Source organism: Microtus pennsylvanicus, chromosome X (genome assembly GCF_037038515.1).
Source record: "Microtus pennsylvanicus isolate mMicPen1 chromosome X, mMicPen1.hap1, whole genome shotgun sequence".
In the NCBI taxonomy this organism is placed as follows: domain Eukaryota; kingdom Metazoa; phylum Chordata; class Mammalia; order Rodentia; family Cricetidae; genus Microtus; species Microtus pennsylvanicus.
The window spans coordinates 112,346,223-112,367,639 of record NC_134601.1 but is presented as its reverse complement, the minus strand read 5'-3'; the positions used below and the strand labels follow the sequence as shown (position 1 = coordinate 112,367,639).

The window sequence follows — 21,417 nt, the reverse complement described above, 5'->3', positions numbered from 1 at the left end:
AAGCTGTTGTTTATGATCACAGGCAGCTGAAGGCCAAGTCTATGCAAGCCATGGGAGATAGTAGTTCTAACATGTTGGTCCTCATTCTGCCCTGAGCCTGTGGTGGCAGATGAAAACCTTGCATGGGCAGTCCCTTATCCAGACAGAATCCTGACACTTAGAAGTGCTGCCTCTGTTTTTAAGTCCCTTTCAGGGACCCTGAGATGGACAGGATGAGACAAACCTATGGTTGAAATTTTACAGGAAAGAGGGATAAACAAAAAGTTGTTTATTTTTTTAATATTGAACTTGAGTTTTCAGTATTTCAGTGATTTCAACAATTCCCAAAAGCCAGAGCTTTAAATATTCAAAGCAAAACTATAGTGAACATGAGATTGAATTAACAAAGTTGAGAAAATTAAGTATTTCAACAACCATCAAAGAATCGAGAACTCATAATAAAAGAAGCCAGTCTAAGTTGTAGATTGCCTTGTTCATTTCATACTCATGTGCCACGCACCGCGGCCCCGGCCTGAGCTCTATGCGCTAGACCCCAGTTCGCGAGCTTCGGGAAAGGGGCTGGAGGTTGAGAATACTCACGCAGAGACAGACTGACACACGCAGACCTTTTATCACAAAAGGAAGTGTTTGTGCACATAATTACTGTAGAGAAAGGATATTCCGAGGGGGGTCAGATCGGTCAGCGCAAGTGTACCTCACTGAAGTACACTTACTATAAAAACATGTTGCCTTTGCCATGTGAAAATCGGGTGTTTAGTTCTCTGGATTTCTTTATCAGGGCTTTTTTTCTGAGCCTCACCAAACTGATTAACCTTGAGATCTTTATCACGGTCAAATGGTATTCTCTCTTGGTGTTTGTTTTTAACCTCCACAGCCTTATTCTTTAACTTCTTATGATGGATGTCCATGAGGGATTCTGTTCTCTTTGATTCGTTGTATGAGGATACTTGCTCAGCCAGTCTCTTATCCCTTCCTGACAAAATATTTTCTTCATCTTTCTTACTGAATGACTTCCTTGCTTCTTGTATTTCCTTAGCTTTCCTTTCCCGGTCAGCTGGGGTGTCTGTCCAGACAGATCGGTCTCCAGATCTGTCATCATCTTTTCTCTTAAAGGTTCTTGGCCCCAGACCAAAGTCGTTCATTTCTGGAGGAAGCTCAGTCATCCACGACTCTCTTGTGATTGGTTTCAAGGAATCATTATCTCCTTTGGTCAATTTTTCCTTCATTCTCTGGGCCCCTTTTTCAAACTCTGTTGTCACGCTATAGTTAACTGGTCCTTTTGCAGGCATTGGTTCAACAATATCCTCATCCTCACTGCTCTCTGCTTTCTCTGAGTTGAAGGATGACCACACTTGTCCTGGAGCCTCTCTGCCTTTGTCACTTTTCTGTAAAGACTTAATGAAACCAGGTGGCAAGGCAGGACCTATGATTGGCCTTGGAGGAGAGTCATCCTGCCTCTTAAATCCAGGAGGAAGGGCTGGTCCAAAAAATCCATCATCGTCGTCATCTCTATCTTGATTTCGCCTCTGTTTTCTGGCAGTTGCACCACTGTCTTCTTCAGACTCTTGATTTCCTTCTTCAGACAAATAACTGCTGACCTCGTCGCTGTCTGAGGAGTCTGAGATGCTGCTTCTGTAGTTAGGGGGCAGAGCTGGCCCTGCAACCTGGCTCGGGTCCTGCTCCTCATCCTCAGCTGTTGAGTGCACCTTGAAGCCTGGCGGCAGTGCCGGCCAGATCAGGTCCCTAGCCATTCGCTACAACGCTCAGCCACTTACTGTACAAGTCAATCTGTACACGCAGTTTAAATCCAGCCCCGTCGGCAGACCAAACTTTGCAGCCAAGGCCGGAAGTACAACAAATGTCTTGTTCACACTTTCATCATTCAATTTGTATGACATTTGTTAATATTGCTAATGCCTCTTATGTGGTGAAACAACTCAATGGTTACTTGAATAGCCCTTGAAATGTTAAAATTAGCTCACCAGATTGTAACTGTGTTAGTCAAAGGGTTGGTAGAATACCATAACCCAAATGGGAGGCTGTGTCCAGTGGTGATTGGGGACCCTCTTGCTGGCAATCTTAATGCCTGTTGCTATGGGCATTCATTTCTGAATTCTGTGTAAGATCAGACAACCCATGAGAATGCAGCATATGGTCACTTAGCAATTCCTTCTGAGCCTTTTGGCTAGTAACTTGAACATACTCTAGCTTTGGTTGCAAATACTGCACAAACTATGAAGATTCCTCCGTAGACAGGTAACTTCTACAGAAGAGGGCCTTCCAAAGAGGGGTAAGGGTTTACTCTTCTGAGATGGCCTAAGACAGGAGGGTCTTCTGTCTTATAAAAAAACTTAGGGGGGAGATTTTGGGACTAATGAGGTCTGGCCTTCAGCTGCTTTTACCTCCTAGAACTTTCTAATTGAAGTTACTAGACGCTGTGCCTAGCTTAGAGGATCAGAGGATGGGATTTTCACCTGTTGACCATTGACTGCAGTGTATTTAAGTCTACATGGTGTTAATAAAGAGGGGGCTTTGGTATCAGTGTTTAAAGGTCTGTGTGCCGGTCTGTCTCTGCGTGTGTATTCTCAATCTCCAGCCCCTTGCCCAAAGCTCGCGACCTGGGGTCTAGCACATAGAGAGCAGACACGGGGGCGCAGTATGCAGCACTCATTTGCTCTTTCTTCCATTTGTTTATACTATTGATTAAAGGCATTTTCAGTTCAAAGAGAACATAAGCCTTGTCTACTACTATTTAAGTTTTAGTTTGTGAGTTTCTAAAAATGATTTGAAAATTCTCCATGTTTCCCCCATTTCCTCTCAACAATCTTGTTCTCTGAAAAAGAGTCCTATTGGCTGACAATCTGGTAGTGGTAAAATAAATGGCCAGGCCTACTACACAAAAGCACATACACAAAGTACCAGGGATTTAGAGTTATAGAAGAAAAAATTTCAAGTGTTTTAGTTTTACATCACTAAAATAGATTCAATATAGTAATGCTCAAAAGTAAACTAATATAATTGTTCATTTTATTAAAATTAAAATTCTAGTATACAATGTTCAATACAGTGTTATATATATATATATACACATATATATATATATATATATATATGTAATTACTACAACTAAGCATATGAACACATCTTATAGAGTTACCTCCTTTCGTCCTTTTGTAGCAAGAGTATTTAAAAACTATTATCTTGGCACATTTCCAATACATCACACATTATTAGTAAATAAAGTCCTTGTGCTGTACTCTAGACCTCTATACTTAGGCACTCACAGGAATATAGCTTTGTGTCCTTTAACCTATGTCTTTTCATTTTCTATATTCAGATATCCCAATGTGAATGTTGCAACTACAATTCTATATATTTGATTTCTGTTTTGCTAGATTGAGATCGTATAGGATTTGCTTCTTTTCCTGGTTGACTTCACTCAATATTGTGCCTAGTTTCATCCATGTTATTGTAAATGGCAGAATCTCCTTAGCAATATATGACTTCAGGAGATGATGGTTTCATTTCCTTTTTGAAAATGAAAAGAAGACAGTTTTCTGAGTATGTAAATGAACTCATATTTTAATCCATTTAGGAACATTTATATTGCTTTCCACACAGTATGCCAACCTATGTGCCCATAGCAGTGGACACCAGTCACACTGATTCCCAGTTCTACACACATCTTCAACTTACCTCATTTTTCTGTGGGTTATTGTTTTTTATTTCTTTTTATAGTAGTTTTCTAGCAGGCGTGAGACTGAATCACATTTAGGATTTAATTTGCATCTCCTTGATTAATGATGTTAAGCAATTTTAATATACTTGTTGGCTATTTTTATGCATTTTGGAGATATGTATTCACGTCATTTGCCAATATTAAGTTGTACTTTTTAGTTTTTCTACAGAATTTTGTGAGTTTCTTGTATAATTTGGACATTAACCTCTTTTAAGGTATATGAATTTAAAATACTTTCTTCAAACTGTAGTATATCTTTTTTTGCTATAAATTCTTTATTCTGCAAAAGCTTTTTTGGTTGATAACATTTTACTTGTTTATTTTTGCTTTTGTTTCCTAAGTTTTTGGTATGCTATGCTTAATTCCTTAGAAAAGAGGAAAAATTTTGTTGGGATTTTAATGGGGATTGCGTTGAATTTATAGATTGCCTTTGGTAGAATTGCAATTTTTACTATGTTGATCCTACCAATCCAAGAGCATGTGAGATCCTTCCATTTTCTGGTGTCCTCTTCAATTTCTTTCTTCAATTCCTTAAAGTTCTTGTCAAATAGATTTTTCACTTCCTTGGTTAGAGTTACCCCAAAGATATTTTATGCTGTTTGTGGCTATCGTGAAAGGTGAAGCTTCTCTGATTTCCCTCTCTGCTTGTCTATCTTTTGTGTATAGGAAGGCTACTGATATTTTTGAGTTGATCTTGTAACCTGCCACATGACTGAAGGTATTTATCAGCTGTAGGAGTTTGGATGGAGATAGAGACAGAGACCCACATTGGAGCACTGGACTGAGCTCCCAAGGTCCAAATGAGGAGCAGAAGGAGAGAGAACATGAGCAAAGAAGTCGGGACCACGAGGGGTGCACCCACCCACTGAGACAGTGGAGCTGATCTACTGGGAGCTCACCAAGGCCAGCTGGACTGGGACTGATGGAGCATGTGATCAAACCGGACTCTCTGAATGTGGCTGCCAATGAGGGCTGACTGAGAAGCCAAGGGCAATGGCACTGGGTTTTGATTCTACTTCATGTACTGGCTTTGTAGGAGCCTAGTCTGTTTGGATGCTTACCTTCCTAGACCTGGATGGAGGGGGGAGGACCTTGGACTTCCCACAGGGCAGGGAACCCTGACTGCTCTGTGGACTGGAGCGGGAGGGGGAAAGGAGTGGGGGGAGGGGGGAAATGGGTGGAGGTGGAAATCGTTAATTAAAAAAAAAAACAAAAGAAAAGAAAAAAGAGGAAGAATAAATTCTAACTTTATTGTCTTTTACGTATGTATACATGTAGTATGTGTGTGTTTACACAAAATGCTTTCCCTCTGTTGATCTCTTTCATATTGCACAAAACTGAAGCATGGTTCAGAACAGAATCATAATATAATAGCACGAAGAAAGAAGTACCTGGAAGATTTCTGCTGAAGACTCAAGTCTTAAACAAAAGACACTGAGGAATAGAAAAATAGCTCAGAAAGTAAAAGGCTTCTAGACAGGCATGGAAACCTGAGTCAAAATGCCAAGTGCATGCGTATAGGTTTGGAAGGCAGAGACAGGCTGATCAGTGCAGTTTACTACTTCATGGAAGGGCTCCTGGACAATGAAAGACCATGTTCCAAAGAAGGTAGATGGTATTCCTGAAGGATATTGTGCTCTGGTCTCCACATGAATAACCGTAACCACACATACATTTATATATATATATATATATATATATATATATATATATATATATATATATGGTATAATACTACTCCATTGACTGACTAGCTGTATTTTGGTCTTTCTGGTGGGCATTATATAGAAAGATTCTTGCTATTCTACCAAAGGATACAAAGCAAAAAAAACATCACTTGGAACATTACTATGTACTGATATTCATAGCCCATACCTTTAGAAAAAAAGTTGTTCAGTTTATTGAACTGTAGGAAGACCATGAGAATTTCTTTGGCTATTAAAATTTCATGCCAACAGAAGTAATATCCCTTATGGATAGAAACTTTTGGAGAAAAGCATGAATCTCTATTTTATTTTTCCCTCCTTTTAAAGTTATGGAAGGAGATATGTAGAATTCCTCATAAAAATAGGTCAGCAACAAAAGATAATCAGTATATTCTTCTGCAGACAAGCCCAATAGATAAACAACGTGAGCAAAAAATAAGGACCCTTATTTGAAATTGCAGATATTTGGGGATTGTTTTTTTTTTTTTTACAAAACCACAACCTAGTTTGTTATAACCAATATATCATCCTATAATTGAGAATTTGAAGTAATTTATTATATAGCACAAATATACATACAATGGTCTCAATGAATAATAGACAAAGTATCCAAAGTTACCAATTAAAATTTTGCAACACAGGGATATAGAGAGACTTACAAAAGGCTTAATCTTAAAAAAAACACACCTAGGTGGCTTCAATCCAGATGAAGTTACTTTAGTACAGCATGGAAAGAAACCTGGATGATAAAGATTCCAAATGGTGTTTGAGAGAGGCTGCTCCCAGGGGTTAATGCTTTACAGGAGACATAACTAAGAATTTTCCAAATCTTCTTTCAAAGACCCCCTGTTACTATGCTTCTTCCTTCAGTCTTGTACATCTAAGTTTTTCAAGTGGTGACCAAATCTGCCTGCCTGACCCACTGTCATTCTATTTCATCCAAACTGTTATCTTATAAAAAAAATAAACCTTGTGATTTTTTGAAGGAAAATCTTTGTGCAACTCAAAACACTGTATCATCTTAGGCATCTTCTAAAGCACAGAATGGATCGTTGTAGATGATTCTCCCTAGCAAAGAGCAGAAGTACTAATGGCTTCTCTTTGATAATATGGCTTCTGCATTGTAATGCTAAAAGCTTTTCTTCCTATGTTGCTCTACTTTGTTACTTTGTTTTTATACCTGAAAATATTTAACTCTATTTTTTCCTTCAACCCTAATTTATTTCTTCACTTTCAAATTCACTAACAAAACAAGAAGGAAAGGGATGTGTATTCACTTAGCAGTTTCTCTGAGGTTCTTTGAGCCCTAATTACGATATGAAAACATAATTTCCAACTTTGCAGATGATGCTAAATTGAGGGAGAATAAGAACAAATGAGAAATAATTAGGTGGTACTGTCAGATAGCAAAGGATTTACATCATTTATGTTTCTGGACTAATAGATGGCAAATGCAGGTTTGCATAGATAAATGGAAGATAATTAGCCCCTGCAATGTAGCAGAAATGGGGAAGTCTGCTAAATAAGAGGAGGCTGATGCAAAGTACTGTGAGTGCTCAGAAACACAGCCCAGTGTGGGGTCAGTGAGGATGATTACAGCCCGGGGATGACTGCGTCATGGAAAACCTCCAGAGATCTGGTGCATTCTTCAGCTACCTTTTCATTCTTCAACCCTCCGTCACTAAAGAAGTTCTATTATTAACCTATGTTTTTTTTATTTTAAGTTTTGCATATAGCCTGGATCTGGTGCAGTCTTTGTATTTCTTGGCAAAAGAAGACTGACTTCAGACATCAAATGTTTTCGTTCAAGACGAATTTTTGCCTGCTGGTGCATTATGGTCCCAAATGATCCAGTCCTTGTAAAAGGGACTGCCTTTGCAGCTTAAGACCAAAGTGGCACCCTGGTGACTACTGATGCAGAAGACACTATACTCACATTGTTTATAATAATTAAATTCTTATTTCCTGAGTCTACTTTCCTCAATGGCCACTGATGTTATCTCAAGATGTCTCACTTTCTTATTCTCAAATTTGTATCCCTGTAATTGAAAAGGAGTAGCAACTATTACTTTACCCATCCAATTATTAAGTTCTCCCCATTTAGTTATTCAATCAGGCAACATGGCCTTGTCATCTACAATGATTATACTTACAAACAACATTATTGAGTTACCCACCTCCACACACAAAATATTGAACATTTTAATTAGGCTTATGAGTTTGTGTTTGCTTAAATTCATAGCTATCCTTGACCTTGAAGTACATCTGCTAGGTTGTTCAATAACAATTATACAACCTAGCCCAAAGTTCCAGAACAGCAGAACAAAAATCAAACTGAATAACTAAAAGTATGTATTCATCTCCAGCGTCAAAGGTCATACAGCTACCTACTCCACTTTGCTCTTACTCTGTCTGTGGCCTTATACGTTATTTACCTACCACTTCTGTATCTGTTAAATTTTTGGTTTCTATGACATGATATGGTATCAACTCTCCACTACTATATTTTTTAAATTTCTGCCCTCAAACTTTTGTGATAGTACTTAAATTCGAAGTCTCTAACTTTACCAACTTTCCGCTCTACATTTTCATTTCAGAAAATGCATCTATTCTCTTGGCTCTAATTACTAATGTCATACTATATGTTGAGGCTTTAATACTTTGTGATCAAGGAATATTTTCTTTTCTTCCACAGATGATTTCTTGTTTCTCTAAGCTTCTATAATCTCACACTTTACAATTTATAAGCCAGTTTTATATGCAAAATATATAAACTACATAACTGTAATAAAATAAAACATTAGAGATGGAAAAATGACAAGAATATTATTTATTTCTCTTTTCCTAAATAATACTGGAATGAGCTCCTACTCCAGGAAAAAGACTGTTTTTCCAAAGCTTAGAGACTATCATCCAATCCAAGAAGATTTTTGTAAAAGAAAATGAACTCCATTTTTTCTGCACCCCATTATCTTATATATACCAATGGAACTATAATATGTTATCAATATGCATAGCTTCAATTATATACAATCATTAAGATTCAATAACCATTTTTTCAGTGTGATATATTTCTTTTATAACTCATGTACTTCATTGGCATATCAATTGCCTAGTATGATTCCTCAAGGGCAGGTTATTCCTGCAATCAACCATGCGGCTCACCTTTTCTTCCAAGCAAACTATGAACAGCTAATTTTGATACTTGTCAAAGAATTTGTCATCTCACTTTGTTGATATTTTCACTATCAATACCAACTTCTGCTCATTTAGAAGACTGATAATCAATTATTTCTCACCTCCCAAGACTCTACTTCAAAAGGATCAAGGGCCTCTAAGTAAGATCCATTATCTTAATCTGATAGAGGACAGAGTAGGGATCATTCTTTAACTAAATGGCACTGGAAAAGACTTTTTAAACCTACAAACAGTAGAAACAGAAGAAAGAGATGAAACCCAAGTCAAAGGTACAAAATTATTTTTAAACAAAAACATTGAAGAAAATTTCTCCCATTCAAAAGGAAAAGGTCTCTATCAAGGTACAAGAGTATAAAGAACATCAGATAGAGTGGAATAAAAAAGAAATTCCACAGGATGCATAAGAAAACAAAGTAAAGGATAACCTGAAATGACCCTACCCTAGAGCAATAAGGACGAATATCTTGCATATCATCCTAGAACTTTCATCTGGCGATGGATGGAGATAGAGACAGAGACCCACACTGGAGCACTGGACTGAGCTCCCAAGGTCCCAATGAGGAGCATAAGGAGGGAGAACAAGAGCAAAGAAGTCGGGACCACGAGGGGTGCACCCACCCACTGAGACAGTGGAGCTGATCTACTGGGAGCTCACCAAGGCCAGCTGGACTGTTACCAAAAAATCATGGGATAAAACTGGACTCTCGGAACATGGCGATCAATGAGGGCTGATGAGACGCCAAGGAAAATGGCACGCGGTTTTGATCCTACGCAATGTGCTGGCTTGGTGGGAGCCTGGCCAGTCTGGATATTCACCTTCCTAGATATGGACGGAGGGGGGAGGACCTAGGACTTACCACAGGGCAGGGAACCCTGACTGCTCTTTGGACTGGAGAGGGAGGGGGTGAGGAGTGGGGGGAAGGGGAGAGGGGTGGGAGGAGGGGGAGAAGAGTGGGAGGAGGGGGAGAAGAGTGGGAGGAGGGGGAGGGAAATGGGAGGCTGGGAGGAGGTGGAAATTTGTTTTTTTTTTCTTTTCTTTATTCTCCTTTTATCAATAAAAAAATTAAAAAAAAAGAAAACAAAGTAAAAAGAAAGGAGATTAACTTGCACGAGAAAAATATCTAGAAGGAAAAGGAGAAATTTTTCTTCTGCATGGTGGCTGCACCTTAATCTACTGCTATTTCAGCCAGCAATTGCAACTCCACAGTTACTAGTCTGTTTCTCTGGCAGAAGCTTGGCCACTCAGCCTGCAGTCTGGAAAGAATTCTTTTCCCACAAGCACTGGCACTGCCACTGCCAAAAAAAGGTAACTTTAGCTAAATATTTATTGTTCTTTTTACAGATAAAACTCGAGACTCAATGGCTGGGGTGAAACCCTGCTAGCTCAGAGAGGCTGGGTAGCACCTATTTAACTTTCTCTCCTTAATGGTGTCTCCCCAAAAGCCCCTTCTTCTGCTCCTCCAAAACAGAAAAGGTTAGGACATTCAAAACCCCTCCCCATACTTCTGGTGTATCTCTTTATCACTTCCAGATGCCTTCTGATGTTCTATGGTTACTTTCTGTCACCTAGTTGCTAACTCAGTCTCCCGACCCAAAAATAATTCTATTTAATTAATGCAAATGCCTTCTCAGGGTTCACAGTATGATCAAATATCCCCCAACACTCATCTAAAGGTAGGCATATTATAATAGCCTGCAGATTTTCTGTGAAGACTCTGAAAGACAGAGGGCCTAGACAGATATTCTACAAAATTCTGAGGGACCACAGATGCCAGCACAGACTATATTATCTAGTAAAATTATCGACCATAATTGAAAGAATAAGAAAAAATATTCCATGTTGAAATCACATTTAATCAAGTTCTATCTACAAGTCCATGAGTACAGAAGGCACTAAAAGGAAAACTTCAGTGTGAAGAGGTTAACCTCACCCAAGAAGTAGGAATAAACAATCTGAGAACAGTAAATCAAATGAGGAGAAAAAACCCCACATCATAACAACGAAGTACCAAGAATGAATAAACACTGCTTCTTGATAACTCTAGGTACTAATAGTCTCAATTTTCCAATAGAAAGACCCAGAGTAACCACGTTGACTAGAAAATAGAATCCGTATTTCTGCTGCAATGAAAAAATATACGTCATCAGCAAGAAGAAATGTGGTAAAAGGATAGAAAAATGTATTCTAAGCAAATGGACCCAAGGAGCAAACATGTGTAGCCAATTTAATATATGACAAAACAAATGTAAAGCCAAAGTGAACAGAAGAAATAGGGAAAGACACTACAAACTCATTAAGGGAAAAATGAACCAGGGAGATATTGCAATTCTTAGAGTTACTGCATCAAAAAATAAAAAAGAGCAGCCAAGTTAATAAAAGAAGCACTACTACAAATAAAATTACATATTGATCCTCACACACTAATAGGAGTGACTTCGTTACCCTACTCTTGCCAATAGGCAGGTCATTCATTCCAAAACTAACCTGAGAAATGGAGGAATTAAATAATATCATAAATCAAATGGATCAGCTGCAAAGATTATACTTTCTTCTCAGAAGCTCATGAATTTTCTCAAAAATTGACCACATAACTAGGCATAAAGCAAGCTCAATAAGATACAAGAAAATTGCGATAACACCATGAAACCTAGCAGAACATTATGTATTAAAGTTGGATATTAATAACAGAGAATATTTGAACTCATAGATGCTGTGGGAATTCGTTCAGCCAATAGCCTTTAAGATACCAGCCCAAATTGGGCATGTTCTCAGGTACTATAAATGCAGATAAGAAAAAACATGCACAAGCCTCTTGGCTGCTGAATTCAGTTCAAGTTCCCAGCGTATGCAGAGGACTGAAGATTGTTACTCTTTCTGTGAGTTTATCCCCAGATAAATTATCCTTTGTTATACTGTATTCTGGGCTAATATGGAACTCTTTTGTATACTAACAAAATGGTACCCATACATTTGGGGCTAATCTACCTGGCCAGCCACACGCTTCAAGTCTGGGTGATTGTATGTCTGCTCAGGGTTAGGAGGAAAGTAGAAGAGAGCATGCCTGCCACTCAGCATCCCCCACATGGGCAAGTAACTGGATTGGGTTTGGGCAAGTAACTGGATTGGGTTTGGGCAAGTAACTGGATTGGGTTTGCTAGGCATGCACAAGCAGGAAAGCATGGCACGTTCCTGCTGTCACACATAGAGACTGTTACAGGCTGTGCAACATGCTGCATGGCAGATTTAACTTTTACTCAGACAAAAACGGGTTTATGTGCTACATGATGCTTCCCAGAGTTGAAATGGTGAGCATGGCTCCCACCTAGCAGTCCTAGAGCTGGAGACATATGTACCTCTGCCATATTAAAAGGCCAAGAGAGGTGGAGCCAGCACACAGAGCTGCTGTAACAACACTACTTACCATTTTAAAAATGCTCCTTGTTCAGAAACACAATAGGACAGATTCAGACATAAGAGACCTCTAAAATGAGACACAGTGTGTTTAAAAATGTACATAGGCTTGGGAGAAAGAAGAAAAAGGGTATAGACAGTTATAAAAAGAAGTAAAGTCTTTAAAGAGACAGTAAAAGTAATATAAACAAGTACATAGAGACAGATTAAAGGAGTAAAGAAAAAGAAGCCACATAAAGATGGAATATATACATAGAGTCTGGATCGTGTATATTATTGGGTTTTCTTTGAATATTTTGACTGCAGGGAGATAATTGATTTTGGGGGCTGGTAAGTTAAAGCAACATAAAGGTATCTTGCCTTCAAAATTTGAGCCTAAAGATATGTCACTTTGGAAAAGAGGTTGTGCTTTTGTTCCCACAGGAAATGAGAGTCTTTGGATTTCTTCCAGGCTAATGTGGTTTGCTAGAACAAAACTCCCTGAAAGGTCTTCATGAACCCTAAACATACTTTTCCCAACAATCATCAAGAAGTAGTCTCAAGAACTACATCCAAATTCTCAATTACTATGTATAAATGTTTATTTTCATTTAAATGAGGAGGCTGATTATAAATTGTTAATGGTCACAATCAATACCTTTCTTAAGAAAAAAAGGGGGATATGATATAGAGATGAATACTTTGCATTGGTATGGATCTTGGTCTATTGATACAAATTTAAGGTCAATTTTGTTATACTGTGTATATACATTTCTGGTCTTGTTTAAGGTATTGTGTTTGTGCAGCTCATTAAAAATGTAATGTATAATTAAAATTACAGGTTAATAAATAGTCATTTTAATAGTCAAACTTGTAGTCATGTTAGTTAGGTTTTCTAGATGTAGATAGAGAGATATATTTCAGATGGAGAAGTATTCTGCAACCCTTTCAAAGACCAACAGAACATGGCATTTAAAAGGTTTTTAAGAATTCGGACTTCTTTTGACAGTGAGACATGTCTGAGTCCAGCAGCACCAATTACTGCATGAGGAAGATGGGCATTGAAGAGGTTTCTAATGGAGTTTGCTAGCCAAGGGCAAGAAACTGCTCTTGTCTGGACTTCTTTATGGTATGCTGTATGACCCATGGAAAAGTGACTGCTGAAATTTCCAAAAGATAGAATAATCCATCCAGGTTCCTGCTTTACAGAAGAAACTTCCAGACATTCTGCAGGTCACTGAAGAAAGCAACTAATGAACTTTGCCATTATAAGTCAGACATATCAAATTTCCTGCTTCTTGGAAAAGTCTGCTGGATATTATGGACCTGTAAACTAAAGATAGAAGCCCCAAATTACAGAAGAACTTTGCATGACTGTTCAAGGCAGCAAGACATATCTGTTAATTCCAAGACTTTAGAAGTTGCTTACAATGTACTTCCTATTTACTTAGGTCTTTGAAGAGTTGAAGATAGATAGTTTTAGTTTTTCTTTGTTATGATAAAAGATAAATTAGATATGAAATTTTAGACTCAGAAAGAAATATTATAATTGCAGTTCTTGTTTAATAACTCTTTTGTTATATTTAATTTTGCTATGTTAAAGTTAAAACCTTATTTTTATATAGACAGAAAATGGGAGATGATATCGGTTGTCCTTCTGTATATGTATTGCTTTTATTTGTTAATTAATAAAGCTGTTTCTACCAGTGGCTTAGCAGAGTAAAGGAAATCTTAAGAGAGTCAGGCAGGAAATCTGAACATATATATATATATATATATATATATATATATATATATATATATATATAGAGAGAGAGAGAGAGAGAGAGAGAGAGAGAGAGAGAGTAAATGGAGTCAAGGAGATGCCATGTAGCTGCCAAAGGGGAAGAAAATGCCGGAACCCTAGGAACCTTACTGGTAGGCCACTGCATCATGGCGATACACAGATTGATAGAAATGTGTTAAGATGTAAGAGCTAACTAGGAATATGCTACAGTCATTGGCCAAGTAGTCTTGGAATTAATATAGTTTCCATGTGATTATTCACATCTGGGCAGCTGGGAAACTAACTAACTTGTAGTTGAGTGAAAAGAAGGTCAAGATTGAAATAGAAAAAGAAGCAAAAAATTATAATTGAATGAAAATGAAAGCACAATATACCAAAATCTATGTCATACAATGAAGGCAGTTCTCAGAGGTTGGTTCATAGCACTGAATGCCTATATAATAAAAATTAGAGCAATTTCATATTAGCAACTTTGGGTTACAACTGGAAGATTTACAACAAAAAGAAAAAATAATACCCCTAAAGAGTAGATGACAGGAAATAATAATATTTAGAGCTAAAATATGAAATAAAACCAAGCCAAACAAAACAATACAAAAACCAATGAAATGATAAAATCAGTACGATTGACATACACTTAGTGAAATTAACTAAAAAACAAAGAGAAACAATACAAATTAACAAAATGAGAGATATGAATGGGTACATTGCAACAGACACTAAGGAAATTCAGAAATCAGAAAAGATCAAAGATTTGTACTTCAACAAAATAGAAAAGATACAAGAACTGGCTAATTACTTGCTATATAAGATCTACTGAAGCTAAATCAATAATTCATTTAAACAGATGTATTTTACCCAGTAAAAGCAATAATTAAAAGTCTCACAACCAAATGAAGCCCAGGGCCACATGGATTCAGTACAGAAGTCTAATTCTTTAAGAAAGAATTAACACCAATACTTCTCAAATTACAACCCAAAATGGAAAGTAAAGAAATATTTTCTAATTATTTTAAGTAGGTTGATATCTAACTCAAAGCAGCTCCACTATAATCAGGAACAAGACAAAGCTATCCATTCTCTCCATATCTATTCATTTTAGTAATTGAAACTCCAGCGAGAGCAGTAGGAAACTGAAAGAGTTAAGGTGATATAAATCAGAATGGAAGAAGTTAAAGTACATTTATTTGCACATGGTATAATTTTATTCATAAAAGAATGTAAAACTGCATCAGGAAACTTCTACAGATAATAAACCTTTTCATCAAAATAGCCAGACATATAAATCAGTAGCCTTCCTATGTATGAGACAGTCCAGTTGAGAATGAGCTTAGGCACAATGTACCTTTCACTATAGTTTCAAAATATATCTTGAGATAATTGTAACTAAACCAATTGCAGGTTTGTATAATAATAACTTTAAGACATTGAATAATATTGAAGAACATATCAGAAGACAGAAAGTATCCTCATGCTCATGAATTGGTAAGATTAGTATTTTGATGATAGCTATCTTATTAAAAGCAATCTACAGATTCATTGTAATCCGCATCAACACTATAAAACAATTCTTCACAGAAATTAAAAAAAAGCTCTCAGATCCATATAGAAACATAAAATTACAAAATAGTTAAAACAGGCTAGCAAAAGAAGTACTGGAAGTATCACCATCCCCAATCTCAAATTGTAGTATAGAACTATAGTGACTAAAAAAATTCAGCCTAACAGTGGCATAAAAGCAGACATGTTAATCAATGGAATTGATTGAATATCCAAACATAAGTTATCACACCTATGGAAACTTGATTTTTTTTACAAAGGAACCCAAAAGTACACACTGCAGAAAAGAAAGCATATTAGAAAAATAGTGCAGATCTGATTGGATGACTAGAAATAATTAATATACATTATTCTGCCCCCAAACCAATTCCAAATGGATCAAGAACTTTAATATAAGGGCAGAAATACTTTATCTGATTGAAGAGAACGTCGGATATAGCCTTGAACTCATTGGCATAGGAAAGACTTTCTGTACAGTACTCTGGTAGCACTAGGCACTAAGACCAGCAATTAATAAATGTTACCTCATAATATTGAAAAGCTTCTGTATGACAAAAAACAGTATCATTTAGGCAAAGTAGCATCCCACAGATTGGGAAAAGTTTTTTTTTCCAGCTACATATCTGATACAAGACTAATGTCTAAAATGTATAAAGAACTAAAAAAAATGGATATCAAGAAAATAAATAGCCCAATTTTAAAAATGGTGAACATAACCAAGCAGTGAGTTCTCAAAAGATGAAACAAAAAAGCTTTGAAAAAAAAAACTCAACATTCGTAGCTGTCAGCATAATGCAAATTGAAACTACTTTGAGATTCCATCTTACACCTGTCAGAAATGACAACTTCAATAAAAGAATTAATAGCACAAGATAGCTAGGATAAAGGGAAAGGGGAATATATCCGTAGCTGGTAGCAGCTCTGACTTGGAAATCAGAGTGGTTGTTCTCTGAAAAGCTTGGAATCTATATACCTCAAGCATCAGCTATATCAGTCTTGAGCATATATTCTAAGGATTCTACATTCTATTGTCGAGATACATGCACATTCACTTTTGGTCCTACACTATTTATAATAGCCAGAAATTAGAAACAGCCTAGAATTGATCCATCAAGTGAACACTGGATGATGAAAATGTACATTTGCACAGTGGAATACTATTCATCTACTAAGGAAAGAAATTATAAAATTTGCTGGTAAATGGATGGAGATAGAAAAAAAATCCCAAGTGAGGTAATCCAGACCCCAAAAGACAAATGTATTTTTTCTCTTAAATATGGGTATTGGCCTTGAATATGTATCTTAAAATAAGAATAACCACAGAGGTTAGGTACTTAGTAATGGACAAGAGAGGAGAAGATCTTCCAAAGAAAGTGGAACTAGAATATAGTGTTATTAAGAAATAAGAGTTAATTAAAATGGGAGGATTAAATAGGGAATGGATGGGAAATAAAGGTAATGGTGGAATATGAGGAAAGACAATACTAAAGACCATTTGAAAAAAGGAAATATACAGAAACCTATTATATAGAAGCTTCCTAAAATGTGTGTGTGTGTGTGTGTGTGTGTGTGTGTGTGTATATATATATATATATATATATATATATATATATATATATATATATAAAATCTAAATGGAGTCATAAAAAGTAGGCAAGGCAAAAACACAACTAAATATCTTATGCAATCAAATAACATATTCAGTGCCAGGAATAAGTTTTATCTTGTGGCTAAAGAGGAAATATGGAAACTTTCAAACATTGCAGGCTATTGTCAAGGCTGTCAATCGCTCTCCACACCCTGATGATGCAAAGTTCTATTGCTGAAGACAACACTTACCCCTACTGACTAGGGTTCATGACCCTGGAGAGTATTCTGCACCAGAGGTAAAGGGCAACCATCAACCTAGCAGTGACTTTCCTGGAGATATATGTGTGCAATAAGAATACAAATGTTTTGTAATTAGCCAATCACACTTTTACTTATTTTATGTACGACTCCATGAGATGGAATCTATATACATCACTGCTGAAGGGGCCAAGAATCTGAGACTAGATAGATCATTGTCTTAGGGGCAAATCTAATGCTATTATTCTTCTAAAGGAACATAGCAATAAAATGACTCTTAATGATATGCTGCTATACCTATATAGCAGTTATTTGCTCAACCCTCATTATAGAAGCTTCTTGCAGTAGCTACCAATAAACACAACACAAACACAAACACATACAGCATGACAATATGCAGAGTGAGAGATTTTGAATTACTCAGTCTTCACCAAAGCACTTCCTTCCCTCAAGGCTCAGGGAGCTGTGTGAAAGAGGAAGCAGAAAGACTGCTAGAGCCTGAAGAGATGAATGATTCCAGAAAAATAGTATCTTCTAGACACAACAGGATGAATACACATATGAATTCTCAGTAAGGGCAACATCATGCACAAAACCTACAAATGTTCAAGCCAGACAGGGTACCAGCCCTGAAAGGACAAAGTAGACATCAGCAGAAGAACAACAAGAAGTTATTTGCATTTTATACTAGATGCCAAAGAACAAAGTCAATTTTCTCAAGTGGTGTCTCACTGGGTATACTAACTACTCTTCTGTACAGGCCCAATGCCAAGGAGTAAGCAGCCAATACAAAGCAAACACAATAGAATTTTTGTAGACTTCTTGTTTTATTTTGCTTTGTCATTTTCTTTGTCCTATTGGTATTTTGCTAATTTTTTTGACTTCTGTTTTTCTGGATTTTGTATGTGTGTGTTTTTCTTGATTTATTTATTTATTTTAGTTTAGCTTTTGTTTTAGTCTGTTTCAAGTAATTTTTAAATAAATAAACAGGCTGTATTTAGGAATAGATGTGCATATGCATATGCATATATATGCACAATAACAAGTAGTGGAAAAAGAGGCCATGAATTTAAAGAAGAGCAGGAAAGGGGTCTATGGGAGGCTTTTAGAGGGAAAAATAGGAAGGGAGAAATGTAGCTATTCTATAATCTCAAACAGAAAAGAAAAAATCAATATCGAACTTGAAATTTAAAGAGAGACAGAGACAGAGAGATACACAAAATATAAAGTTGGGTGGTAGGAGATGGGAGGATCTGAGGTAGGGGGAAATGAATAAATAGTATGAAAAGCTTAAAAAAAACAAAAATAAAAAAATTCCTGAAAATCCTAGACATCTCCAAAAGTCTTAATATGAAATAGTACTGAAAATATTGTAATTTTGATATCAAAATATGTTACAAGGTTATAATAATCAAAATATTGACCTAGAAACACAGATATAAGCCAATGAAACAGAATAACAGATCTCCCAAATTAAGACACAGTTAAAAAGCCAATTGACCTTTCAACAAAGTTAGTAAGAATAAAAAATGTTGAGAAAAGGTAGTTTTTTTCAGTAAAATGGAGGTGGTGATATTGGCTATATATGTGTGTAAGAATGAAAGTGCCTACTCTCTCCCTATATCTCTGTTCAGATTTCCTGCTTGGCTTTATTCTGCCCTGCCATAGACCTGGGTACTTTTATTCATCAACTGATAAAGCAACACACATAGAGAAGGATTTCCCTTTTCTATCTAATTAAAAAAGAAGGGTTTAACTGTAACATAATAAAATTACATATACAAAACAATTATTTAATAAGAATTATCTTTGAAATATTTGTTAGTCTAAAGTTTCTTGTCTAATTTATCTTTTATCACAACTAAAAAACTCATCTGTCTTCAACTCTTCAAAGACCTGAGAAGGATATAATATTACCCAAGTAAACAGGAAATGCATTGCAAGCAACTTCCAAAACTTTAGAAGTGACAGAGACATCTTGCAGCCTGAACAGTCACCCAAAGTTCCTCTGTAATGCTGGGGCATTTATCTTCAGCCTACAGGCCCATAGTCTCTGGCAGACTTTTCCATCAAACAGGAAATCTGAAAGACTGTTTTGCCTTTAATAACAGTTGTCAGTCACTTTCTTTTGTGTCCTGCAGAATGTCTGGGTGTTTCTTCTTTAAAGCAGGAACTCTGAAGGACCATCCCATCTTTTGTAATGTTCAGCAGTTACTTTTCTATGTATACTACATGACAAGGTCATATAGCATACCATCAAGAAGTCCAGGAAAGAACAGTTTCTTGCCCAAATGACTAGCAAATTCCATAAGAAGCCTCTTCGGTCCCCATCATCCTCCTGAAATAATTAGTACTGCCAGGAGCAAACATGTCTCACTGGTGAGAAAAATCTAAGTTTTTAAAACCTTTTAAATGCCATATTCTGTAGGTCTTTGAAAGAGTTGAAGAATACTTCTCCATCTGAAATGTATCTCTGTACATCTAGAAAACCTAACTAACATGACAGCAAGTTTGGCTGTTATAAAGGACTACCTATTAAGCTGAAATTTTTAATTATACATTACATTTTTAAATGAGCTGTCTAAACATAATATCTTAAACAAGAATAGAAATAGATATAACAAAATCGACCTTAAATTTGTATCAATAGACCAAACAAACATTTATAGACATTATTTGGGAATTTGAGCATAGTTCTTGAGACTACTTTCTGCTAATTGCTGGGCAATATTCTTAGGGTTCATGGAGACCTTCTAGGGGGTCTTGTTCCATCAAACCACATTACCCTTGAAGGAATCCACAGACTCTCATTTCCTGTGGAAACAAAAGTATAATCTCTTTTACAAAGCAATATACACTTAGATTCAAATTTTTAAGTCAAGATCCCTTTGTGTTGTTTTAACTTAGCATCCCCCAGAATAAAATATCTCTCTACAGTCAAAAAATTCAAAGAAAACAAAATAATATGCATTTGAGACTCTCTGTGTGTTTTCCATCTTTATATGGCTTATTTTTCTTTACTCCTTTAATCTATGATTGTCTGTACTCTTTTATATTACTTTCACCGTCTCTTTAAAGTCTTTGTTTTATTTTTATTTTTTTAAATTTATTTATTAAAGATTTCTGCCTCCTCCCTGCCACTGCCTCCCATTTCCCTCCCCCTCCCCCGATCAAGTCCCCCTCCCTCATCAGCCCAAAGAGCAATCAGGGTTCCTTGCCCTGTGGGAAGTCCAAGGACCACCCACCTCCATCCAGGTCTAATAAGGTGAGCATCCAAACTGCCTAGGCTCCCCCAAAGCCAGTACGTGCAGTAGGATCAAAAACCCATTGCCATTGTTCTTGAGTTCTCAGTAGTCCTCATTGTCCACTATGTTCAGCAAGTCTGGTTTTATCCCATGCTTTTTCAGACCCAAGCCAGCTGGCCTTGGTGACTTCCTGATAGAACATCCCGATTGTTGTTTTATTTTTAAAACCTATTTCTTTTTATAACTGTCTATACTCTTTTTCTTCTCTCTCCCAAGCCTACATATATTTATCCAACACTGTGACCCATTCAAAGGCCCCTTTCATTGGAATCTGTCTTTATTGTGTATCTGTAATCCTTTTCTGACCAGGAGCACTTTTTTTCTTAAGAGACAAAATGGGTGTGGCTAAGTCCAACTCTCCAGCCCTGCCTGTTTGTTCTACCTAGTTCAACATGGCAGAGGCATGTTCACCACCTCTGTGGGCCATGTACACCACCCTAGCTCCAGGGACACAGTGGTAGGAAGATAAGTAAGGAATTAAAAGAGGAAAAATGAGATTTGATTCAAACACATTATATATGTGTATGAACTCACAATAAGGAAAATATTAAACATGCTTATAGTTTCAAAATAATATCTATAATTCTGACAATGAGATTTCTGAATATAGCTTGAACTTTATTTATTTGTTTATTTATGTTTTTTGGGACAGGGTTTCTCTGTGTAACATCTCTTGCTGCACTGGAACAAGCTCTTGTAGACCAGGCTGGCCTTGAACTCATGGAGATCTGCTTGTCTCTGCCTTCTGAGTGCTTGGGTTAAAGGCATGAACTACTACTGCCCAGTTGAAATTTGTTTTCAATTATTTTTGTACTATGAACATACACCACTAGGGCTGTAGTGTCATAATACTCTATTTTAAAGTCAATTCATGTGTTTCTGTT

General features: G+C 36.7%; 1 pseudogene; it reads right to left on the bottom strand.

The window, feature by feature from the left end:
* Positions 1-712: 712 nt before the first annotated feature.
* LOC142840933 (GPALPP motifs-containing protein 1 pseudogene) lies at positions 713-1,751 on the bottom strand (annotated as a pseudogene).
* Between the last annotated feature and the right edge of the window lie 19,666 nt (positions 1,752-21,417).